Genomic DNA, 26,479 nt, shown 5'->3' on the forward strand with positions numbered 1-26,479 from the left:
CTACGATTTTCTTCCAATCCTGTTCCCCAAACTATCTGTCTTCACAGAGTTTGCTAAAGACAGCACAGCCTAATCCTCACAGCGTGCTGAGTTCCTGCTCAGAGTGGCCCAGACTGGGGCCCTCATCCCTGTTGGCCTGTGCACAAGACCCAAGGCTCCTCTTTGTAGCATTACTCATGTCCAAACCCTGTCTGTCTGCATATCTTCTGAGCGTCAAGATCGTGCTGATCTCCATGCTGTCATGGGAGAAGTTGCAGACACTGCGGGACATGGGATGATGGGGTGGGAAGAGAAGGGGGCCAAGGAAGGGTGGCTGTGTGGCTGAAGGGAGGGGACAAGGCTGTAGACTCCCTTCCAGTCTAATTAGCAGAGGAAAGCTGTGCTAAATAGAAAAATGGTAAAGACGATAAACAAAGCCGTGACAGAACTGACTAAACCACAACACCCTGGCTTTCAAGGACCTCTGAGAACACAGGGCTCAGACCCGTTGCACATGGACTTCAGTCGTCCTAAGTGACACCGGGAAGATGGCCCTTGACTGGAGAGTCCTCCCATGTGTTGGCATCCTTCCTACACAACAACCGTGCAGGCTCCGTTTTGCCCTCTCTTACTGCCCAGTCTCCTGCATCAGGCTAGTGGCCTCCCATGACCTGAGTCCCACATCACGAATTGTCCCTCCTCTCTTTCCTTCATGTTCTGTATCCCATTCAAGGGATATGCTTTCATGGTAAATCTGGAATCTGCCAGGTCTCCCCATGCCCTGTCCACTCCAGGCACCTGCTCTCCCCAGATGCTGTGGAACCATGCCTCTCCTCTAGTCTTCTTCACCCGTGCCATGCATGTTTCCTCAACAGGAGGACCCCTTCCCTACATCCTGGCTGTAAGGTCTTGGCAGGTGAAGGCCGACACTTTGTCTCAATGTGCTGCTCACCCTTTTCATCCACACTTAACAAGGTCTTACGCTGAGCAAAGTTTTCAGCCTTGATGAAACTCAATCCACCCATGTTTTCTTTGATAGAGCACGTGTTTCGAGTCATGTCTAAGAACTCTCTGCCTCGCCACGGGTATTGAAGACATTTCCTTTTCTTTCCAGCAAGCTTCCTAGGCTAACCTCTTACATTTACATCTATGATCTACTTTGAATTAATTTTTCTATAGAATGTGAGGTTCAGATCAAAATTCTTTGTGGGGGACATCCTGGGGACTGTCCCATTGTTAGAGAAATGTTCTTCTTGCACCGCAAAGAAGTCTAAAAATAAAGGAAAGCCGAGCATGGCAGCTCACGCTGATAACCCTCTAGAGATTCCCTGCAGCCCTGGAAGTGCGCTCAGCAGCCCCTTCTTGGGATCCGATGACCTGGACCAGAAATTCATCTCTTCCTGCTGGCCCCACTTCATTCCAGCTCCTAGGTCTCTGCTCTTACTTGAGATGCTGGGAACTTCCCAGCATCAAGGTTTTTGTAGCTGGTCTACCTCTTCTGGGATGCTCCCCAGGTTCTTTCTATGGCTGGCTTCTTCCTAGCTATCAGGACTAGGATCACCTGTCTCTTAGTATAGCCATGAGTGTCCCCCCACTCTCTGCATTCACCCCCTCCCTGTCACCATGCTGTGTGATAGATTTCCTAGCATGGCTGACTAGCCCAGTGTATCCTGCCTGCTTGTTTTCTTTACTGATTACCCACCTTCACCTGACCATCCAAGTCCTGGGGATAAGCAATTTGACTCTGATTGAGACCTGATGCTGTGCAACCAAGCACACAGCCTGCATCCAATTCCACACCTAAGGTCTGGGATGAGCTGCTGGGTCGCTCCTGTCCTCAGCTTCCTCATCTGTCACATTTGATGCCATCACACCAAAGGTTACTGTGTGGTTGGATTAAAGGATTTCATGCACAGAGAGGAATTTTAGTATGCGTCTGGCACATGTCAGGACGGTGTGATGTGGGCTGTGAGGCTGCACTCCGAGGCTGGCTATCAGAGGGTGGAGGATGACCAGAGAGGGCTGGTGCCTACGCACATCTCCCCAACTGCAGTAGGCCCAGCTCTCCCATCATCTGTATTTTAGGTTTCCATGTAAGGTTCACTGACAGAATGTCACTGCCGAGAGGAGTTTGAAAAGCATAGACCTACCGAAGGGCACTGCATTTCCTCCTGATGGAGACATGGATTTTAGTCTCAACTTCAGTTTTCTTTTTCTTTTGGACAATTACCTGTCTAGTTTAGAGTTCAGATTTCCATCTGGGTCATGGGAATTCAGGAGAGATGATCGCCAGGGTCTCTCATATATGATGCTCTATGAGAATGAAATTCTGTCATTCTTAGTCTTGATCCAGCATCTGTACCAGAGAAGCCCTTGGCAGCAAGTTGGTAGGGAGTCTTTGAGAACCCTAAGTGCCACAGGCCCAGTGCTGCCCAGCAGTGACCCCAGGCTACAGCCCAGCTCAGGAGGATTCCAGACTTCCAGGAGGAGACTAGACTTTTGTGGGAGGGGGATCATCAAGGCATAATGTTGCCCCAGGTGCTGTCAAGTTGGGAAGTCCTGGCATCAGCCTCACCCCCACCAGTGTACTGGGTGACAGACTTTGGGCCATGTGGTGCAGATGCAGAAGTACACTTAAGCAAACCTACAGAAACATGGGCTCCACCAGAGGATGCTGGGAATCTGAGTTTAAGACAACTCCGAACCCTGCTTCCTTTAAGCATCATGATGATGAGCCAAGTCCAAGAAATACTGGTATCCTCCAGCATTACCTTGAACCTCCTCTTGGTCACTACATACAAATTAAATTTTTCTGGAAGCCATATTAAAATAATAAAAATTATTTTTTGCATATTTTATTTAATTCCAATGCATGGTTTCAACAAAATAATAATTTTAAAATATGTTGAATATCAATACTAAGACATTTTATATTCTTTCATGCTTTGCCTTCAAAATCTGGGATGTATTTTTTATGCACATCACAGCTCAGTTCACATGAACCATATTTTGAATGCTTAACACAACAAGGCCCAGGAGAGATGGCTCAATGGTTAAGAGAAACCTTTCTAGAGGTCCTGAGTTCAGTTCCCAGCACCCACATTAGGTAGCTTGCAAGCCCCTGCAATTGTAACTCTCCTGTCTTCCGCAGGTACTCACATACAACACACAACATTCTCTGTCTCTGTGTCTCCCTTCTTCCCCGCCTCCACCTCCACCCAACATAAACAATTCTGTGACCACTGTGCTAAGTAGTTCAGGTAAAGATGTTGCCTGAGTCTGAAGACCAAGATCACAACCCTGATAAAAAAACAGAACCGGCAGGAAGGACCCTGTAACCTGCCTTTTAAGGAACACCTTAACCCAGCTTTGACTTTTCTTGCTCCTAATCTCTGTCATTTTGGGGGTGAGCCAGGATATACTAACAGTGGGTGTAAAGTATGCACAGTGTGCCTTGTTGATATCCTACACACTGTCTGGGGCTAGATCATGTGACCCCCAGATTCAGGTGCTGAATATTCAGTTCTTCACAATGTCACTATGTCTGGAGGTGACTGAAAACTTTAAACTGTGGCCATCACAGTAAAGCCTTAACCAGCAGACAGGATCCTAACAATAAGAGGTTAGGCTAGAGCCACGTGAGGAAGGAGCACACATAGATGCAAGGAGGATGGATGGTCCTCCCAGCCAGAACCTGTACCTTCGATTCTGCCATGCAGTCGGTGGTACTTCGTTATGGCAGCCTTGAGAACTCAGTACAGGGCATCATCTCACCTTAGCTCTCTCGACACTTCTGCAGGGCACATATTATAAGGAAACTGGAGGCTGAAGAGGTTAAGTAGTCCCCTCAAGTCCCAGCTGGAACATGGCTGAACTGGGACTCCACCTCAGGCCTGCCTTTACCTTGACACTGAGTCAAAACCTTTATCCCTAACCACTGACCACCCTGCATTTACATCCATTCCTGGAACCAATTATTTTTTTTAATAGCATTAATTTACGAACCACAGATGTTTGTTTCCAGTCATGTGGTTTGGAAGATATTACTGTGGGCCTTGGCATTTACACTTAGAAAATGAAATGGACCCTGGCCAATGGTTGCTAAAAGTCCTTTCAAATTATCTGTAGGAAACTCCACATTTCCCACAGTAGAAGGAAAGTTGAACTCGGTGAGTGAAGTGCTTGCCACGCAAACACTCAGACCTGGGTTTGATTCCCACAATCCGTAAAAAGCTGGCCGCGATGGTGTGAACTTGTCAGCTCTGTGGAAGCAGAAAAGGGTGAATCCCTGAGTCTGCCAACCTAGTCTACTTGGTCAGTTCGGGGTCAGACTCTAAAATAAGGTGAATGGCATTCCTGAGGATACCCTAACTTTCTAGATTGTCCTCACCCGTGTAGTTGAACACACGGGCACTTACACCCACATGAACATGCACATACATGAATGAACACACATGCACACATGAAAGTGTCCCGTCCTAGAGGAGGGTGGCAGGAGTAATGGCAGCATAGTGAAGGTGTCATCACTGTGGTAGGCGTTAATGACAGTACAGGAGGAACTTTACTGTACACACGGAAAGAGTGGCATTTAATAATGGCTGACATTTTCTGATCCTCACTGTGGCCCAGGCACCTTTAATAAATGCTTTTTACAGTCATTGTTTTGCTTAATGCCTCCAATGGCTCACATAATTATCCTCACTTTATAGACACAGAGGCAGGCTTTATTTGTGAGGTTCAGCTGGGGACTGCTGGGATGCTTCTCTCTCTCTCTCTCTCTCTCTCTCTCTCTCTCTCTCTCTCTCTCTCTCTCTCTCTCTCTCTCTCTCTCTCTCTCTCTCTCTCTCTCTCTCTCTCTGTGTGTGTGTGTGTGTGTGTACATACACATATGTCATATATACGGCATTTCAAGTGGTGTGGGAGTTTCCCACTTGTATAGGCTTTTCCCCCAGTCCTGGAAAACCCCAGCTATAAGGCCCTACATGGTGATAAAACTTCAAAACAGTTTCATGGCCACCGTCTCTTTCCAGCCTGACTTAGGCACCCTCATTCTTCCCTTTGTGTTGAGTGGATCCAGCGGCTTGGACCGTTTGAACATTTGCCTATGGGAGGTTGCACTTCGAAACAGTTACCATGGGCTCAATGACATAGGGACACAACCCTGTGTGTTTTAGTTATTTCTGTGCATAATTAAATTACTGCTAGTTGTTTTAGCATAGTAATGACTTCTAGGACTGTTCCTACCATCTATTACTTAGTGGGGTTCTATGAATGGCAGAGCCTGGGTCCCATGTTAATTTAAATGACCCCGAAGCACCCAATGTAGAATGGTGCCGGTAGCAAAGGAGATGCAGTGTAAGACGCACCAGCAGGAGGCGCAGTGTAAGACGCAGCAAGCCAGAGCTAGTCTGTGGAAAACTGTCCTAATCATAAGTCATGGGCTGTACCTGGACAATTCAGTTTTTATGGACGTCCAGTCAGGACAGAAGTATGCATGGAGACATTTGTATCTTAAGCCCTATGCATGTCGTTCATTTTTTCTGATGGAGTTTTTCCAGACAGAATCGATCACAGCTCCTGAGTTCTCAAGGTCCAGGTATAGAGCAGTGATGCAAACAGTGTTTGCATCTGTGTTTGGTGCATCCTGATTCTCAATAAAACCTCCTTGACCAACCATGCCAGACGAGACGGCTGATACATTTCTGCTCACTCCCTGTAAAAGTGTGCCATAAAATGGTTCTGTGGAGAAGCAATCTCAGGCATAAAACCCCACTTACAGGGAAAAACAAGACTTCTAGATGGGGAGTCAAGCAGCTAATTAACAGAAATAGTCGTACCTTTCTGGGTATGCCATTTGCCATTGTAGTCAGCTATCTTAATATTGTCAGTGTGTTGTGATATGTTCTCACACTTATTTGCATCTGGTTTGATGTTTGTCATTTTGTGTGTTACTTTTCTCTCGTGAAGCTCTTCCAAAAGACATAAGCTTCAGGTCCATTGGCACCTGTTGGTGGGGAGGCCCTCCATGATTTGTAACTGTGATTGTGAGCAAGGCAATTGACCATTCCTCCTCTTTGTCTCCACTTCTGCTGACAGAATCCACTCTAACAATCAACAAAATTTCATCCCATTTCTTCTTTAGGACAAATTTCCTGTGAACTAGCATCTCATTAAGCTCAGGTCTGTAACCTCTGCTCCCCTACAACAAGAGACACTCACTCCTCCCCAGCAGCACAGCCATGACTCCCTTGCAGCTAAAGCCCCACCACGGTATTTGGATTTTTGCTTCCTGAGTGAGAGGCAAAGAAAGTCAACACTTCCCTTTGGCCTTGGTGGCAGCCTTGAGGTCATCTTGCTTTGTCAGAGATGGAGTAGAACCAGTGTTAGGGACCCAGACAGCTTTATACTCAGATGGACTGTCCACTTAGTTCACAGTCAGATGGGAGGAGCCCAAGCCCCTTTCCTGGGACCAGACCAGAGAAGGGCACTGACCCAACCTGGCTGTTCAGGGAGCCTCCTGGGATAAGTTACACTCCGGCTGGGTCCTGGAGGCTGAATAAGATCTGTCAGATGAGGAGAGGTGGCTGCTGTCCGTCATACTCCCACAATGCAGTAACACATCAGTCAAACACTAACCCAGGTAGTGCTGGGAGACACAGTTCAAGTCTCTCATCAGCTGATCCTAAATTCCAGAGAGAAGACAGGGGGACCTGGCCTGATCAGGTAAGCACTTTGAAAGAAGTGCTGAACTCAGAGATTCCAAATGGCCACTGGCTCTGCGCTGTCCCCAAGCGATGCATCCACCACCCCTCTTCTTGGTTCCTTCTACCCTGAAGTAAAGCTTACCTCACCTTCCTTCATTCGCCCTCCTCACCATCTGCTCCACACACTCTGTATTTACACAGTCAACTCTCACAATGGCACAAGCAAACTTATTACAATAGGTCTGTTACCTATGAATTGATCTATCTCCTATTGGCTCTGCCCCTCTTATTAAGACCTAACTGATAAAAAATAAAGATGGTATAGTGCCAGAACCTCAAAGTGAATGAAGGCTTTTCATATCTTCCATGGGGTACTGTTCTCAGGGATTCAGTATTAAAATAAAAGAGCAACATTATGTTTTCTTCTTACAAATGGGATGACCGAGACACTGAGAGACCATGGGACTTTGCAAGGATGTCACTGTCTCCTGGAAGCCTGGGCCTCACCTTTAGCACTAGGCAGCAAGAGTGACAGAGATGTGACCCCTGTTCCTGCAGTAGGGAGGCATGAGCAGCTCAGATCATTTGGACACTTGAAATGGAGAGGGATGGGGAGTGAGATGAGAGATGATGTGTTTAGATTAATGTCATAACCACCCTGTGTGCCAGCCTGTTTTCTCCATCACAGGTGGAGTAGGTAGACAGGAACAGGTCAGGGCACACTGCTGACAGGAGGAAGGCACACTGATGCCCACTATGACATCTGCTGGTTTGTCTTCCCAGGGATGCATGAGCAAACCCAGGCCATGCTGAAGTGTGCAGGCAGTGGAAGGAACCAGGCTGTCTTGCCGGGCTCACCACATGGTACACTCTCTGATACAGAAGCCTCCCTGCTACCCTAAACCCATAGAGCATGGAGACCCATGAAGAACTCACCATGAGGATCCTGGCAGCCCAAATGAGTTCCAAAGGACTGACTCTGAGAGATTTGGGAGTATAGACAAGGGAAGCCCAAGACTCACTGAGAGATCCCCCTGGTAGTTTAACATTTGGCATTTCACAGGCAAGAAGAGGCAAGTCTCCTAATCTTGTATGTAACAACATAGTTACTCCAAGGATAAAGAGGTAGCCTTGTTCTTTGGCTCAAGATGGGTTGCTGATTGTAAAGATACAAAGAAAACATCTTGGCATTCATGATCCTCAGAAATATTGATAATGTCAATAGTATCTTTACTTCCTTCATACATTACTATTTGTCAATGAGTGTGTGTGTGTGTGTGTGTTTGTGTGTGTGTGTTGGGAGGCACACACATGCTGTGGTGTGGAGATCACAGGACAACTTGTGGGAGTCAGGTCTCTCTTTCCACAGTGTTGATCCCAGGAATCAAACTCAGGACATCAGGCTTGTCATCAGGTACCTTTATAAGGTGAGCCATCTCACTGGCCCCACAATTCAGTTCTTAAAGGGATATGTTACTTTAATGGTTCCCTCTTTACAAATGAGAGAACTGAGGATGGTTAAGGGATTGGTTGTAGATCTTGTAGTTGGTAGTTGGAGCTGGTCTTGAACTTCAGAACCTTTGACCTTTCTGTAGTACTTCATGATGTTCCTGGAGACGGGCCTCTGGGCAAGGATGACTTCCCTCCATTACACATAGTTCTGGCTTTATTTCTGCATTAATAATACCAGAATAGGTAATTTTTTCCTGAGGAGTGGAGGGCAGGAGAAGGGAGGCTGTTAGAGGAGCGGCCCAATTGCAGCAAGGAGGTAATAATGAATTTATACCAGTGATGGTCAAAATATGGTGATTAATCATCCTCCACCGAAGTAGTAGGCATTTATGGGCTGTCAGTCAGAAGAAAATATTTGGAAGCCCAAATCTGAAAAATGTCACAACCAGTGTTTTGAATTCATAGATGTTTTGGGTGCTCGTGCAATACCTTGTTTTCATTTAGAGAAAAAAGGAATGTCTGTCTTTGAAAACCACAGAGGCTTAGGAAAATACTCCTGCCACAGTTCATCTCTGAGCCCTGTTGGTGGGCCTGTGACATATGAGACGAAGGCATTCCATCAGGAGTTTGTGCTCACTGTGACACCTAGAATAAGGGCTCCTTCTTGTCTCCCATAGCCACTCACTCCCTCTTCCAAGCTTGGTATTCTCTGGAGATTCCACAGCTATGCACCTGTTTTCAGACTCTGTAAAATGATATCTCTCGACCCTCAGCCTCTAAGCTGCCAGGAATTCCATGAATCATCACACAAGGCCTTAGAGCAAGAAAGACTTGGGGCAGAGGTGGCGTTTCTGTCTTACCTGTAGTCCTTGATGAAACTAACAAAAACACTTTATGCAGTGCTACTTAGAATTCCAGGCTGCTTTTACCAGACAACAGTCTCCTCATCCTGTGTCACTGGAATGAGGCCTTGGGTGGGTGGTCTTTACCAGCTGCTGCTATCCAGGAGTCTGTGTAAGCAATTAATGCAGCTTATCATTTGATTTGCTCAGAACAATGATATATATGTTCATGAAAGGTGCTTGAGCTCAAGCTCCAAAGTGTTAATGCAGTTGTGTCCAGATGCCAAGGTGGAATTCCAGATGATGATGGTGGTGGTGGTGGTAGTGATAATTGTGATGGTGATTGTGAAGATAATGGTGGTGATAGGATGGTGGTGATGATTAAGATGGTGATGATGATGGTGGTTGTGGTGATAAGGTGATAATGATGATTTCCTTTCATATAATCTGTTTTTAAATTTAAAGTAGAAGTAATCTTGTTTTACATGTCAATCCCAGTTCCCTTTCCCTCTCCTCCTCCCCTGCTCCTCCACTGACCTACTATCCCATTCCCTTTCTGCTCCCCAGAGGGTGAGGCCTTCCATGGGGGATCTTCAAAGTCTGTCATATCATTTGGAGAAGAGCCTAGGCCCTCCCCTGTGCGTCTAGACTGAGAGAGTATCCATCTATGTGGAGTGGGCTCCCAAAGTCCATTCATATAATAATGATCCACTACAAGAGGCCTCATAGATTGCCCAGCTCTCCTCACTGACACCCATGTTCAGAGAGTCTGGGTCAGTCCTATGCTGGTTTCCCAGCTATCAGTCTGGGGTCCATGAGCTCCCCCTTGTTCAGGTCAGCTGTTTCTGTGGGTTTCACTAATCTTGTCTTGATCCCTTTGCTCATCACTCTTCCCTCTCTGCAACTGGATTCCAGGAGTTCAGTGTTTAGCTGTGGGCGTCTGCTCTGCTTCCACCAACTACTGGATGAAGATTCTAGGATGGCATATAAGGTAGTCATCAATCTCATTATAAGGGGAGGGCATTTAAGGTAGCCTCTCCACTATTGCTTAGATTCTTAGCTGGGATCATCCTTGTAGATCTCTGGACATTACCATAGTGCCCGATTTCTCCTTAAACCTATAATGGTTCCCTCTATTATGGTATCTCTTTTCTTGCTCTTCTCTATTCTTTCCCTGACTCAATCTTCCTGCTCCCTCATGTCCTCCTCTACCCCCCTCTTCTCCCCTCCTCTTTCTCCTAACTCCCTCTCCCCTTCCCCCATGCTCCCAATTTGCTGAGGAGATCTTGTCCCTTTCCTCTTCTCCAGGGGACCATGCATGTTTCTCTTTGGGTCTTCCTTGTTTCCTAGCTTCTCTAGTGTCATGGATTGTAAGCTGATAATCTTTTGTTCTATGTCCAATATCCGTATATGAGTGAGTACCCACCATGTTTGTCTTTTTGTGACTGGGTTACCTCACTCAGGATGGTTTCTTCTAGTTCTATCCATTTGCCTGTGAATTTAAAGATTCCATTTTTTTTTTTGCTGAGTAGTACTCCATTGTGTAAATGTACCATATTTTCTTTATCCATTCTTCAGTTGAGGGGCATCTAGGTTGCTTCCAGACTCTGGCTATTACAAAGAATTCTGTTAAATTTTCTTCCATATAATCTTACACATGGTATTTACTTATAATTCTTGAAGCAGGGTCTCATTTAGCCCAGAATGGCCTCAAGCTTAATATATGTCCAAGGATGACTTTGAACTCTTGAACTCTTGACCTTCCTGCCTTCATCTCCCACCTTCTGTGGTTATAGGGATGCATCAACACAACTACCTCTGGTTTGGCTAGGTTTTTTTGTCATAAATTTATAGTGTCATGTATAAGAAAGTTGCATAGTTTTCTTTTTTTATTATTTTTAAGTGTGTGTGTGTGTGTGTGTGTGTGTGTGTGTGTGTGTTCATTCAGGTGCCCATGCAGGCCAGAAGAGGCTGCCAGATTCCCTGGAGCTGGTGTTACTGGTTGTTGTGAGCTGCCGGAGATGGATGCTGGGAGCTGAACTCTGGTCCTCTATAAGAACCGTTCGTACTCTTAGCAGATAAGCCACCTCTCCAGCCCCTGGTTTGACTTCTTAAAGCAAACAAAATACCATAAACCATAACACAAAACCTAGATCTTTGTTATGAGTGGTCACGGTCTAAACACCTGCTGCAAACACCAAAGAAAAGGAAGCGGTACACCTGCTGCTTCTGTAGGGAAAACCCAGGGCTGGAGCCTGGTTCCAGTACTTTCTTTCAGACTGTTGAAGTGCTTTGGGGAATCCTATTCCTACACTACCTGGGAAACATTGTATATTTACTGATATAAAATATCCATGCTGAGGACACCATGCTGAGGACATTGATTCCGACCTGCAGTCTAGCCCTTGCTGGTGTGTGGCCTCTGATGTGTCACTTTGTCTCTCAGAATTCCTGCCTGTTAATAAGATTAGGACAATCTGGGATTTTTTGTTTGTTTGTTTTTAGAATTGAGAATGTACTATCGCTAAACAGAAGCTTGGGCTTCAAAGCTAGCTATGTTACTGTCATAACATTGTATAAGTAATATGTCATTGTATAAGTAATATGATATTAGAGAAACAACACATGTTTGTCAACCTGTATTAAGCAGAGGCTAAAATTGGACCAAATGCTCACTCTCTGACTGTCAACTTTAAGAATAAATAAAAAAAGCTACTTATTTCACTGTTGGCTTTTGTATGGGTGTGTGTGTGTGTGTGTGTTTGTGTACATGTGTGCACAGGCACGTGAGAGACCTACAGAAGGCATTTGAGTTGGGTGATGCCCAACATAGATATTTGGAACCAAATGCAGGTCCTCCGTAAGAGCATATAATTTAAGAAAAGTGGTTTGTGAGAGAAAGATGTCATGCCACAGGATTCAAACAGAGTTGTTTTTATTATTATTATTATTAGAGAAAGGGATCATAAAAAGGGGAAAGGGAAGGGGGTATACTGTCCTCTGGGGACAGGAGCAGCAGGAGTGAGGAGAAAGGAAAGGGGTGGGGGAGAGAGAGGGGAATAGACAGGAAGAAGGAAATAAAGAGAGAAGGGTGGGAGGTAGGCAGGGCCCTTTTAAAATAGAAAATAGTGAATATGCACAGGTGGTGTTCATAGCTGCTGTAGCTGAGGGTGTATCCTGTCAAAACTCCAAGGACAGGGCAGTACAGATGTCGGAATACTAACACGATATGTTGCTTTTAACCTCTGAGTCATCTTTCCAGCTCCTATTGTCCCCTTTAAATACTGTGTAAAACCAAAAATATGCATACTCCTAAGATGCACATGATGACAAAAGCATGATGCTGCCAGAATCATTAGGGTTTTCGAGAGTTGCTTGGCCTTTACCCACAGTCTGACATTATGAGGCTTGAGTAAGTAAGAAACAAAGGCTATCTTGTCCCTATATACAGTGAAGTTAAAGCCAGCAGGAAGCTAGGTGATGAAAACTCTCAACCCCATCACTCTCCAGGCAGATGATCTTGGGCAAGTCTTTTATTCTCCTGAACCTCAGTTTTCTCATTATTTTATGCATTGAGTCAGTCTGGCATTAGTCACACACAGATTGTTCTAGAACAGTGTCTTACTTTTGTGAGAACAATACAGCAGGTGAGCCAGAAGCAAGCCAAGTATCAATGTGGAAAACGCTGGGTGGGTACTACTACCGGGCGTGCAGATCAGGTGGGGCTGTGAGAACTAGGCCCTTGTCAGCTGCTGAGGACTGTCTCACCCATGCCTGGCCCAGCATCCAGCACAACAAAAATGAAAAATATGCTGCATAGGCCTGGCAAAGTTTTGGAGTAGAGTAACACTTGAGGTTGGTCTTAAAAACTGAGACAAGAAGTGGGCAAAGGGACAACAGAAATGGACTCTCCTGGCAGAAGTTAGAATAAGTGCAGGGGCAGGCAGGGGAAGTGCTTGGAAAACATGGGGACCTTTGCCTAGGAGATAATGAAGCTCGATGCAGGTGCCTTCCTGAGTGTGAACCTAGGTACCAATGCAAAATTGCTTGGGGGAAACAGATGCAGTGGTGTTATTATTGCATCTTGCTTCCTTAATGCATATGCATTATAGATTTATCTTATAATTGTTGTTATGGCTTTAGATTTATGTCTACTTTTGTTGGTTCATGATTGATCATTAGTAAGCAAGCATATGCATGCTGATGTGAGGCTCGGCCCTATGCCGTGCATTATTGATGGATCCATTCATTCATGCCACAGATACTTTATTCTGATAAATGCTAATTGCTGCTCAGAGTGCCTCGCCAAGGTAATTTGCTAAAGCACGAGTTTGAGCATCCCTGGTTCGACCGGTCTCCACACAGAGGCCACTTGGGGGACGACTTGATGTGTGCTCTTACTGGTCCGAGTGTGGCCTTCTGGCCTTTGGGGACACTGATCAGTGTTGGCTGCTGAAAGGAGCTAGGTTTTCATCATTGCTTTTCAGCACTGCACCTTGCAGCTGTGTCTCCCTCCTCAGCCCTCCACAGCTGGCAGACCTGTATCCACAGTCTGGCTGAGCAGGGTGTAGACATGAGGCAGAGAGAGACACATGGGGGGAGAAGGAGAGGGTGCAGAGAGAGAGAGAGAGAGAGAGAGACAGAGAGACAGAGAGACAGAGAGAGAGACAGAGAGAGAGACAGAGAGGACTGCAGAAGGTGTCAGCCAAAGAGGAGGGAGGCAGGGATCTATGCAGCCAACGGGTGACAGCGTGGGAAGAGAAGATGCAGGTTTTGTCAACACAGGAAGGAAGGAAAGGAAGCAGGTGGGGAGGGGGTTAGAGAGAGGGGAGTGGAGAGAAAGAACTGGGTACAGGAGTTAAACCTGGGAGAGGATGGGGATGTGAAGTTGGGGCAGGAGGGAAGCATAGGAAGAGTAGAAAATGGAGGGTAAGACGATTCGATTGTGGAGACAGGTTTCCCAGAGTCGGCGCTCACACGGGAATTCTGGGGTGGCGGAACAGTGCAGAATGCTAGCCTGCACCAACTCTCCGATGTGAGGAAGTGTCGTGTGTCAAAATATTCAGTGGTGATGGTGACGCATGAATTAGCAGAGATCAATTTGTGTTTAAGGAATCTTGATGGAGCACCCCACAGCACAAATCAAAGCCATCAGGCAAATGAGACTGTTCATCCGATTAACACACGCTCAGCACCTGGCTCTGCAGAGTGCAGTGGCAAGGAACTCAGGCTGGCATCCCAGTGGTGGTCCGGGGTTCATTTTGTTTGCTTACTCCCCATTCTGTCTGTGTGTTCTATGAAGGTATAAGAAATTGTCCCCAGAGATGTGTTGTAGGTTCTGGTTACTGGTCACCACGCCCCAGAGTTTCTAACAAATACTTGGAAATGAGCCACTATCTCTGACAAGGTGGGCACACATCCTCATCTGATGCTTATAGACACTGGCTCTTCAGGAACAGGACCATAGCAGCCCACTCCCACCCAGCTCTCTCTGCTGTTTACAGGGCATCAGCACAGCCCTGAGTTGAGGAATCTGTGCCTGGCATAGCTATGGGTCCTGGACATGCCATCAGGCTGCTCCTTGTGCAGGTAGCAGCTGGGGCTTGGGGATCTCAGGTGGGACCAAATAACTCTGTGATGCTTGAGATATTTCCTTTGTTCAAAGCCTTGCATCAGAGCTTCTACCTGAGAACAAGAGTTCTGGCCTGACCACTGATGTGACAAATCCTTGGCATGCCATTTAAATCTCTTCTCTTTGTAGGTGAACTAGCTCTGGGAACTCCAGGCTGGGCTAGAGATCTTGTCTAACTCAGAAAGACATTTGTGTGTCTAGATCTCCATTCTCCTTCCTCCCTCTTTTCTCCTCCCTTTACTCTCCTCGGCTACTTACCCCACAATTGCTTACTGAATTCTATTATGTGTCAGGTATATGCTGAGCTTATGCTCTATGACTAGCTGGGGGAGGGGGCTCTATTGACAGTAGCCATACTATGGATCTAGCCTAGGAATCCATGAAGAAAGAAGATGGAGTATTACTCAGCTATAAAAAAGAACAAAATTGTGTCATTTGCAGGAAATTGTATAGAACTAGAAACCATAATAAGCAAAAGAGGGCAGACTCAGAAGCGCAAATGCCGAAGGGTTTTTCGCCCTTCACATACAGAATCCAGATTTTCTAAACAAAGATATGAAAGTAGAAGGGGCCTATTTGGAGGCAAGACTAGATCAGCAGAGGAAGTGGTGGGGATGGCAGTGAAGGAGGAATATAATCAAATTACATTGTGCTATTATCTTATGATGGAACCTGCTATTTGGTACAAACGGCATATTCTCATAAAATACAATGAAGCCCACCCAATCTACTATAACACAGCACTATAATCCAGGTAGATATTACAAACCAGAAATTTATTTCTTAGAGCTTCAGAGGCTGGGATGAGCAGCAGGGAAGGAGGAAGCAGCAGGAACTGCTATAGTAGCTGTCTATTTGTCTACCCTGGTATGCCGTGCCCTGGAGCCGGGAAAACAGATACTATGGATTTGTGCACTGTGAAAAATAAATAATTCTGGAAGCTTGAAAGTTGAAGATCAAGGTCCTGGTACATCCAGGGCCCAGAAAAACCTGACTCCAGGATTCTAGATGGCCAGCTTTGACTATGTTCCCACGTGGCAGTGGAATGAAGGAACCCTTGGGGGCCTCTTGCATAAGGGCACACTCACCCCATTGATGAGGGCTCCACCCTTATGAACTGGTGACCTCTCAAAGGCTCTCGCTCCTAATACCACCACTCCAGCGATTAGTTTTAGTATCTGAAATTTGGGTAAACAAAATTTCAGTCCAGAGTAGATATTAGATGATGATATTTGCCAAGGAGGAGAACACAGGAGAGAGAAGCAGGCTCTGTGTACAGACAAAAACAACAGTTACATGAGAATCCCAATGGCACAGAGAAATCCCAGTTTTTCCTATGGGTCAGACTACATGAACATGAATCAGACCCTGTCTGACTCTGGGTGTGCCCTGCTAGCCATGTGTGCCAGGTTCCACAAACACCTGGAAACATAATTTCCCAGCATGCCTTTGGACAAGGTTTCTGAGATGAGGACACATGAAATGCTGTAGCAGCTTCTTGGAAAGAACAGCAGCAGCCTGTTACCTCTGTTGTGACATGACTCAGAGACAAGCTGTATCTGCTGGGCCCAGGGAAGACTATGATTACCATGTATGTTTGGACAGCTGGTACACTGGACAGCCCAAGAGATGTTCTCTATTCAGCCTGCACCTGAGGGGTGCTCCCAAGGGTTAACAGGATATGTTTCCCAGTCTGTCATGGCAGTCTCTCTGATCCACACTAATACTTGGGGACATTGTTGGACCTCAGCACAAATCAGAGTACTGAGAAAACAGCTTCTGCCTTGGCACTGGCTCTCACTGGGTTCTCTCAGTGACTGAATCACAGGTTTTCATTACTCAAATGTCCTGGACTTTGAACGGTATGTAAAGAGACCTGGGAACCCCTGCTGCGACAGTAGCCACTCTTCAGTGTTCTGTGAGCTGCTGGACCTGGGCTGATCCCACGAACTCCTCTCCATTTCTGCTTTTGATTGTGTTCTCCCTGGCTGAATCCTTCCAGGTTTCTAGACTGGAGCATCCTATTGGCCTTGTCAGAGGGGCTCAAATCAGCTTGTACCATTTCCTTTCTAGACTTGGAGTCGCAGAACATTAGATCTTGCTTATATAGCATTCATCACACCTCCAAGAGAGACTGAGTCAAGATTGAGACACCAAATTGTTTGCCCAGATTATACTTTTCCTCCTGACCACACAGACTGCCTCACGAGTACAGGCTCCCAGTGAAGCTCACATAGTGAACAGATGCCAAATCCCAGAAGAGATGAGAGAGAACGTGCTCCATTTGCTTTATCCATCCAAGGACAGCATCCTTCTAGCTCCCTGACAATAAAAATCATCAAATGTTGTTTGCTAAATCAATCAGTTACAAGGGCTTTCCCCACAGCATCAGTGTTTCTAGGGGTTGATTGTAGGAAGTAGTGAACTTAAAAGACATCTCAGGGCCAGTGCGATGGCAGGTAATAGCACACATTGCCAAGCCACACAACCTGAGGTCTATCTCTAGGACACTGATGGAAGGAGGAAAGAACCAACTCCTGAAAGTTGTCCTCTGTCCTCCACACACAAGCATACATACAAACAAATAAATCAAATGCAAATGTTTTTCTAAAGTTCTTATCATGAAAACTTAAGGACACGGGGAGAACACAGTAACAATAGCTGACTTTAGACTAACAACCATTTTATTTTACTTTTCAGGAGTAATTACTATTCTCTTTGTTTATGTTAAGAGAAGCTTTTTCCTTGCTAGCCGCTTTGGTTTATCCCCCGCCAGTCGCCTGGGCTCTGCCGCGCGAGCCTGTTTCGAGATCCGCATGAGTCCCAAATAAACACACAGGAGGCTATATTAATTATGAAGCTGTTGGCCTTGCTTGTCCCTTACTGGCTAGCTCTGCCTTAAGTAATTACCCCATAATTGTTAATCTAAGTATGTTTCTTACCGGAGAATAGTTCCCGGTGTCCTACTCCCATGGCGTCACATGTTGACTCTCTTGTCTTTCTCCTTCCCAGAGTTCTCCTGGACTCCTAGTCCCTCCTATCTAGGTTTCCTATAGGCTCAACAGTACTTTATTGACAAATGCACAGGACTTCCCCCAACATCTTTGTATGGATGGGGCAAAGGAAGCAGAGAAGAGTGAAGAGACTTGGTCAAGGTCCTGCAACTCTGTATGGCTCCCTGAACTGTCTCTAACTATCATGTTGAGCCACCTCTTGTAGCACAAATACTAGTTGTCTTAATAATGAAAACTCAGAGACAGATGTTGGGGTTAAAGCTGAAGATCAGAGAAGCAAAGTGGTCAGCCACTAGAGAATCCCTACCCCTCCCGATGCTCAGACTGAAGGGGTGATCCTGTACTCAGACTGCATCTGTCTCCACCAAACCTCAGACTGTACTGAGCTCCTGTCTCCTCCTGCCTTACATTCCTTTCTAGTGCTATGATTAAAGATGTGGGATTCCAAGTGCTGGGATCACCTTTGTGTGAGCTCTGTTTCTCTTTAAGACTGGAGCAATTTCATGTAGCTCAGGGTGGCTTTGAACTCACAGAGATCCATCTGCTCCTGCCTTCTGAGTGCTAGGATTAAAGGTGTGTAACCACCACTACCTGGCCTCTATGACTAACTGGTGTGGCTAGTTTGTACTCTGACATTCAGACAAGCTTTATTTGTTAGATAATGAACAAAATATCACCACAACCTCTCAAAGCAGAGAGTCTGTCAAGTTCATGTGCAGGAAACATGAGCAATCACAGGAGTGACAAGACTGAAAGTTGCTCAGGACAAGGGAATTGCAGTATAGAAGCAGTGGCTCAGAAGTCCCCTTCATCACAAAGTGTCTTCATCCATCAAAATGTAACCCAGAGGACAGCCGTCGAACCTGGCGTCATTCATCCAGACCTCTGGCAAATGAGCTAGTGACCAATTCCCTTGAGAGAAAGAGAGGAGAAAACAAGGGAATGATGCGTAGTAGGAGGAATTGGTAGTCACTGAGTAAGACAGTGTGCAGCATCTCATGGGAGGCTGCTGGGATTAAAGCAGACTACAGGACTCTGTAAAATTAAGCCCCAGACAGATTCTCCTGCATCCCTTGTCTCTGCCCTACCCCAGCTCCCAAATGCTTCTTGATTTTTGAACTATCATGACCTACCCATCCTGCAAATGCCCATTGTAGAACTTTCCATGATTTTTTTAAACATTATTTTACATGTTTTTATCTATACATTTTTTTTGTTTCACTCAATCTAGGATTTTAAATGCCTTCAAGACCGAGATAAGGTCATACCCACCTTTCTATCCCCCCTGCCCCCGTGGTACTCAGAATATCCCTAATCTGCTGATGCTCAGGAGCTGTCACAAAGAATGTATCTTCAGGTGGTTGGGACAGCCTGAAATAACTTCACAGACTCTAATGCCCTTGGTAACCTGTTTGAGAGGAATGCCTGGGGAATGTGGATAAAATGCAGATCCCAGGGGTTGTAGAGATGGTCCAGCTGTTAAGAGTGCTTACTGCTCATGCAGAGGAACAGAGTTCAGTTCCCAGCACCTATATCATGCAGTTTAAAAACGCCTGTAACTCCAGATTCAGAGGAATCTGATGCCCTGTTCTGGACTCCTTGGGCATCCATACTCACATGTGCACATACACTTTTATGCATAACTTGAAAAGTAAATGTGTATTTTTTTTTGAAAATTCAGGATGTCTAGGTGGGGATTGAGAGGTTGTACTTCAAACATGTACCCATGCAACACTGCTGCTCTTTCTGGTCGGAGACCACACAATGAAAAAGGATTATCAGCATATTCCATGTACTGCCTCTTGGTGATCTATTATTTCAGAGGGAATGATTAATAGCTGGGACTGTGTATCCCAGAATGTTCTTTTCTATGTTGACCGTAGGCAGGCTACCTAAGTCAACACTGTTACATGAACTTTGAGCTAATTAAATCACTAAGTGGGATTTGATTCAATTTAATTTAATTCAGCTCAATCACTGCACCAGATAAAAAGATGAGTTTGCTGCCTGGTTTTGCCCATTTACATTTGATAACGTCTCAACTATCAGACACTTTTGCTTACTTTTGTCCATAAGTATTCTCCCACCAATATACCAACTGTATGAGATAATTAAAGAAGAATGCTTCTGTTGTGTTAATTACTTTATATATGCTGGGCCTCTTCTGGCTGAAAGATATCCCCACCCTCCTAAATGGAGTGACTCCCTGTCTGTCTTCCCCGATAGATGTGGTGATCCCAGGCTGTTCTGCTTCCATCCCTCCTTTAATGATTCCCCAATGATGGTGCAGCACTGTGTAGCTGATGGATCAGGAATTCTCTAACTGGGCTAGCCAAGGACTCATGTCCATTGGAACACGGCAGACTTGCTCTAATGAGTTACAGAAAGGAATCCATGCTCATTGTCCATTGTCAGTTCTGAAAGCCAAGTGTCATTATGATCTGCCTACATGACTCCATCTGCACTCTTTCATGTCAAAAGTGGTGTCTGTCTTGCTACCATAAGATGCTCTTAGACTCTCTTTGTATGTTCCTTCTTCCTAAATCTTGTGAAGGAGAAAAATTGACCCACGTGTGAGCAAAACACATTGGCCTTGGGGGTTTTGTACAATTGTGTCCTCACGTTGAGACAGAGCTGTTTTCCCAGAACAGGCTATCATTTATACACTTTCTAGTCCAGTACATTAACAAAGCATTTGGTCCCCCTCTCCATCTGCTATCCATCCATCTATCTATCTATCTATCTATCTATCTATCTATCTATCTATCTATGTATCTATCTATCATGTCTTCCTATGAATACGAAATGAAATGGAAGTATTTGATTATTTAGGAATAAAGCTAATGGAAGTACAAATACAGAATGGATAGAAGACTCAGTCAAAGGAAAACATTTTCAAAAGAGCACAATAGAGCTTCTTGCTTAGCAATCATAAGCAAAGAAAAGATTTGACTGTGAGTATCCTGGTGATCAATATATAACAGGCAGTAGAGTCAGTTGCAGGATTAACATTAAACAGTGCCTGTGACCCCCTCTGTTACTTGGTACATAGCTCCGAAAGCAATTTCTCTCATGAGCATTTATCCAGAGTAGCAAACAGCATCTTTCACACACCTGGAAGACTTGCCATGCATCTTTGTAAGACATCTTCTTTAATACACACCATCACCAAAATACTCAAGGGCAACTTTGGTAAATGAATTCTCAGTTCTAAGAGGAGGGCACTTAGAATTTCTAAGATGAACAGCTTGGCAAAATATTAAATATCATAACACAACTTTTACTTGTTAAAAGAGCCCATTCCCACCAAAATACAAACTATGTCAGATGAGATCTGACAAAGCATTGAGAGTAGTGAGGCCTGGTCAAAGCCGTCTCAGAGTGTTACCCTGACTTCATGTAAAGTGCTGCTGGGTGTGGAATGAGCCACATGGAGATGTCTGGTGATTGTTTGAGGTGGGGGTCCATCCCCAGTTCTTACATCTTAGTCTAAGGGACCCTGGCAAGTTACTTACCATCTTTAAGTATCAGCCCTATTCAGTAAACATATATTATGGATATGGATATATCAAATAGATATCAATGTGGATTAAGTATTAAAGGATTCAGTCTATTAGAGGTGCATAATATTGTGTCCAGACATTGTAGCCATTACATCCAAGAAATAGTTGTTTTTTGATATGATATTATCTGTCATATAATTCTAGAAACCACCCAGAATATTCATTGTGCAAGATGATAGCTCTTAGTCACTATGGATGTTAACATTTAAGCTTAATTAATTACCAGGTAAAGATACGAAACTCAAGACCTTGTGTGTAAGTATTCAATACATTCAGGGGCTGGTGGTTGCTGTGTTGAGGTCAAAGCAACTTTCCTAAGTTCTTATTATCACAGAGAGTTGTATTTTTTTAGATTTTTTTATTTACATTAGAAACAAGGTTGCTTCACATGTCAATCCCAGCTCCCTCTCTCTCCCCTCCTCCCACGCTACCCCACCAACCACCCCAGACTCCCACTTAATCCCCACTCCATTTCCCAGGGAGGGTGAGGCCCTCCATGGGGGATATCCAGAGTCTGTCATTTTGTTCAGGGCAGAGCCTAGGCCCTCCTCCAAGAGTCCAGGCTGAAAGAGCATCCCTCATCGTGGGATGGACACCCAAAATCCATTTGTATGCCAGGGATAAATACTGATCTATATCCAAGGCACCATAGATTGCCTAGGCCTCCTCACTGACACCCACATTCAGGGGATCTGGATCAATCCCATGCTGGTCTCCCAGCCATCAGTCTGGGGTTCCAAGAGCTCCCCCTTGTTCCAGTCAGCTGTTTCTGTGCGTTTAACAAGCCCAGTCTTGATTCCCTTGCTCACCACTCCTCCCTCTCTGTCACTGGGTTCCAGTTCAGTTTAGTGTTTAGCTGTGGGTGTCTGCCTCTGCTTCCATCAGTCATTGGTTGAAGTTTCTAGGATGGCATATAAGGAAATAGTCGAACTCTATCAGGGAGGGGCTTTTAAGGTAGTCCCTCCACTGTTGCTTAGTTTGCCAGTTGGTGTTATCCTTGTAGATCTTTGGAAATTTCACTAGTGCCAGATCTTTCCACAAACCTATACTGACTCCCTCTATTATGGTATCTCTTATCCTGCTTTCCTCTATTCTTCTCCCGACTCAACCTTCCTGCTCCCCCATGTCCTCCCCTCCTTTTCTCCCCCCACAGAGTTTTGTAGGGGAGAGATGACTCTAGAGGGATGCATAAAACTGTGTAGCATTTAAGTTCTTACTCACAATGCTGTTTCTTACAGGCTCGCTAGCATTGGTAAAGAGCAGACAACTGACAGTTCTTTGGAAAAGGTTTGGAGGACAAAGCTCTCAGTTTTCCAAGTAAATCAGATCAATAGCATTTAAAACAAGGCAGATAGGGAATCTTTGGAACACAGAAAGGACTGACCTTCCAAACTGTCTGTCTTCCCCACATTAACCTGTAGAGAAGGTGTGGAAGGCAGGCCAAGAAGGCATCTCTGGGCAGTTTGAGGCTTTCCCTTGACACCAGACCAGAACCTGTTCCAATAGCTGGATGGCCTACAGAACCAGCCCCTAGGTTACCCTAAATTGTTTCCCGGTGTTGGCATCCTTCTAGCCACACAAGTATGTATGTACACAGAGCTGTCAGGATGAAACCCCCTTCTTTGTGCACTAACAGGGAAAAGTCCAAAAGGTGATCTTTTCCTGATTTTAAGTAGTAATTTTTTCCACCAGGAAAAGCTTCTAGAAGCAGAAAGAGGACTGTAGACAGCAAACCAATGAAAACCTTCCTCTTCTCTGCTACCGACCCAAAGCTAAGACTGTGCAAAGTAGACTTTTCTGTGTCACACCCATTGTGCATGGCAACCAGTTCCACAGGGAGTCTCTAGATCTCTGAGGAACCTCTAGCAGTGGGCTGGAGCCCCACTGACAGCCTCTTTTTCTTTCACATGATCCTGTTATAAACCATATGACCATGGCTAATCTGCTCTTCTGTACTGTAGGAGAAGAGCTGTGCCTGGAGTACACAGAGTCCTCCAGATTGGCTAAGAGTAGACCTCTGTAACAAAGGCTGGTAACTTCAGGAGGAGATGGGAACTCTACAAGGGAAGTGTGTGTGTGTGTGTGTGTGTGTGTGTGTGTGTATGGGTGGGTGTAGGTGTATGGTATATGTGTATATATACATGTATATGTATGTTTATGTGAATATGTATATATAGGCTAGTGTATTTGCATATATGTATATGCAATGCATATGTGTATATTTAATGCATATGTGTATGTGTAATGTGTATATATATGTGCATGTGTGTATGTGTGCATGTGCATATGTGTGTGTGTGCGTGCATGTATGGGTAACTGATATAATGTGAGCGTCCATGTAACAGTAGTATGCTAAGTGTTGAAAGAACTTTGAATGTTCACTCCAAGGAGCAACAGTTCATCATGGCTGATGAGCTTAGATAGCTAATATTTAATGTTTACCACTGAAGGCACAAGAATTGAAATAAGAAAATCACAGTCTTGACCAAGGCCAACACATTTTTTTAAAGAAAAATAAAGCATTGGCTTTGTATTTATCACAAGAACAGAAATCCGTTTCCACTGACAGAAATTCATTTCACCTGCAAACCCTTCTATTTCTCCCACCTGCTTTCCTCTCAGACCAAACTCACAAGATGGATGTGTTCGCCAGCTCCCCAGAGGTAAGGAAGAGAAAGGCTTGCAAACTCCGCAAGTATGTTCTCCTAATTATTGGAACAGGCATTAAAAAAAACTTGGCAAACCATCTATTCAGAATAAACTCCAGCCCAGGAGCCTTTTATTTGAAGATTGTCAGTGAAGGGTGGAAAAGCACCTCTATTGTGTGATTTCCGTGGCTTTAATAGCCCAAAGAGAAGCACTGAAAGAGATCCCAGTATTTGTGTGTAAGTGATTTTTGTTAGGAAAGATCTAAAAATACCGGTAGCAGCCTGTTTCTCTATCCTTTCCCTTTAAAGCTGCCTAAGACCTTTCTCTGTTTAAACAATCAGAACACTATTCTAGAAGTCTCCAGTATTACTCTCACACCCCAGTGTCCTGTAAGACCCAAACAAACGAATCGGTCCAGTCAGTGTGTGGGAGCTTCAGCTCCCATTTAATAACTGTTAAATAATTACTTAATTGGACCATTGTAAATGCACAGAGAAGTTCTTTGGGGAAGAAGGTAACTCCGTTGCTGAGATGAGAGGTGTTTGAATCTCTATTACCACAGTCCAGCCTCTTCAGCAAGTGAGTGTCCAGGTGTGGGACTGGGAGAGTTGCCTTATGGTGGGAAGAACGCACGTGAAAGCCTCTGCCCATCTGCTATGCTGCTTTCAATCAAGCAGAAACACACAGATGAAGAAATGGAGTTTTGTGTTTGAGAGAGGAAACTTTGGAAGAAAGAGATGCTCTGAGGTTAGAGCATGGGAAGATGAGAGTCAATGACCTATGATCAGAGTTGTTCATCCATTTATGACCACTATAACTCTGCAGCTTTAAACTATGCCCATTGTGGCCACTGGTGGAAACTTCTAGAATGACCAAGCCCATCTTCAGCTTTCCTCTTCTCTGTTTCCTCTACCTCTCTTCTATCAGTCTCATTAACTGAGGGATTTTGTTTTTATATCTATCTGTCTGTCTGTCTATCTATCTATGCATCTATCTTTTTTTCTCTCATACAATACATCTTAACTGAAGCCTCTCCCCTTCACTCTTCTCAGCTCCTCCCACCTCCCCTCTCCACCACATTCACTGCTCCCTTGTTTCCCTTCAAAAAGGACAGGCCTCCCAGGGATATCAACTGAACATAGCCTAACAAGATACAGTAACACTAGGCATAAACCCTGAAATCAAGGCTGAATGAGGTAACCCAGTAAAAGGAAAAGGAACCAAGAGCAAGCAAAAGAGTCATAGACACCCACACTCCCATTGTTAGGAGTCCCACAAAAACCCCAGGCTAAACAATCACAACATTTTTAGCTGTGATTCATCCCTCAGACTGACAACAAATTATATACATGACTTTACACACTCCTCCTTAGGTGAAATGTTGCACTTGTCTTTGGCCTCTGATTATGAACTCCAGGCCATGAGTGCTTCTGGATCCTGGGATCCAAACATGAGTAGATTCAATTGGTCCAAGCCAGCCTGATATCCTTAGAAACCCCTTTCACTTTTCTAGAAAAAAGCCCTAACACTACAGAAAGTGTTTTTACTTATGATCCAGAACCTCTGAAATAATATAGAAGCCCTGCCCCTTAACCTTTTGCTTCTTGTGATTTCTTTTGCTCTTGACCAATGTTTCTTCTTTCAAAGGTCACCTCATATTTTCAATTCTTGTCTAATTCTTACAGAGTGACTTTTCAGTTTCTAACTTTTTGCCTTGTGAGCTTGTCCTTGCTCTTGGCAACCTCTGTAGGTGCTTAGCCAGTCTGCCATGCAAAGTCTACCAGGCTCTGTGATTGCCTGAGAGACTCAGAGTACTAGTCTTGGCAGATGTCCCTGGTGAAACCAGAGAAGGAGGTTTGTTCAGTGGGTTTGTGAGTCTCCTTTTGAAGGGTGATGATAATGTTTCCAGTAAAGATTCCCAGTTGCCATTCCTGATACAGACCAATCTCAAAGAACATCATTTCTCATAGAGACCATCTGGGGCCCCAGGAACTAAAGCAGAGCTTAGAATTGAATGCATGTTAATGTCCCTGATTGACAGGTCAACTGAATAACTGGCTTCCTCTTGCTGTAGTTTTCTAGCTCTTAGATGGAAGAGTGACGGAGCTGGGAGTCAAGGACTAAACAGAGGAACATTTTTGGTTCTATTTGGAAAGAATAGATGTCAACACATTTAAGCCCTTTTGAGGCCTGTGGAGGAAAAGCCTGCCTTGTTTGCCCATCAGTGATTCCAACTCTCAGTAGACCACCCAACTCATTTGTATAATATCACACCCAGGACATGCATGAAACATTCTTTGCAGAAGTGCTGATTTTGCCCAGAGTCTCCAGTCTATCAGGAACAAACACCCACACATAAACAAATATGTATACATATACACAAAACATGTGTATACATACATACACAAATAATTGCTCATACATAGAAATCAAGAGACTTTCCATACAGATTGTACTCTCCATTTCATTCCTCCATTTAGGACTACTGTCTTCTGCAAACACATATCTCTCATCATCTACTCCTTCCCATAGGAGCCACCTACCAGCAGGGACTCCCAGGTCCCATGAAATTCAGGGACACTCACACAAATAGACACAGGAATGCACCATGCAAACCAGGAGTCAGCAAATACTTTTCTGGGGA

The 26,479-nt window shown here is 44.8% G+C and overlaps 1 protein-coding gene and 1 long non-coding RNA gene across 3 annotated transcripts in view; both read right to left on the reverse strand.

Annotated features, from left to right (window-relative positions):
• Asic2 (acid sensing ion channel subunit 2) overlaps positions 1 to 26,479 on the reverse strand; it is a 1,047,597-nt gene that overhangs the window by 716,504 nt on the left and 304,614 nt on the right. The gene's annotated exons all lie outside the window — the stretch shown is intronic.
• On the reverse strand, positions 8,088 to 17,603 carry LOC121141431. 2 transcript variants are annotated; one of them, XR_005878346.1, is made up of 3 exons: positions 17,552 to 17,603; positions 15,698 to 15,787; positions 8,088 to 9,145 (listed from the first exon to the last, which is right to left on the reverse strand). It is a non-coding gene; the product is annotated as an uncharacterized LOC121141431 (long non-coding RNA). The 2 variants fall into 2 exon arrangements; XR_005878345.1 differs by lacking the exon at positions 17,552 to 17,603 and having other exon boundaries at positions 15,698 to 17,347.

This window comes from Mesocricetus auratus, unplaced genomic scaffold (genome assembly GCF_017639785.1).
Source record: "Mesocricetus auratus isolate SY011 unplaced genomic scaffold, BCM_Maur_2.0 Super-Scaffold_100007, whole genome shotgun sequence".
Taxonomy (NCBI): domain Eukaryota; kingdom Metazoa; phylum Chordata; class Mammalia; order Rodentia; family Cricetidae; genus Mesocricetus; species Mesocricetus auratus.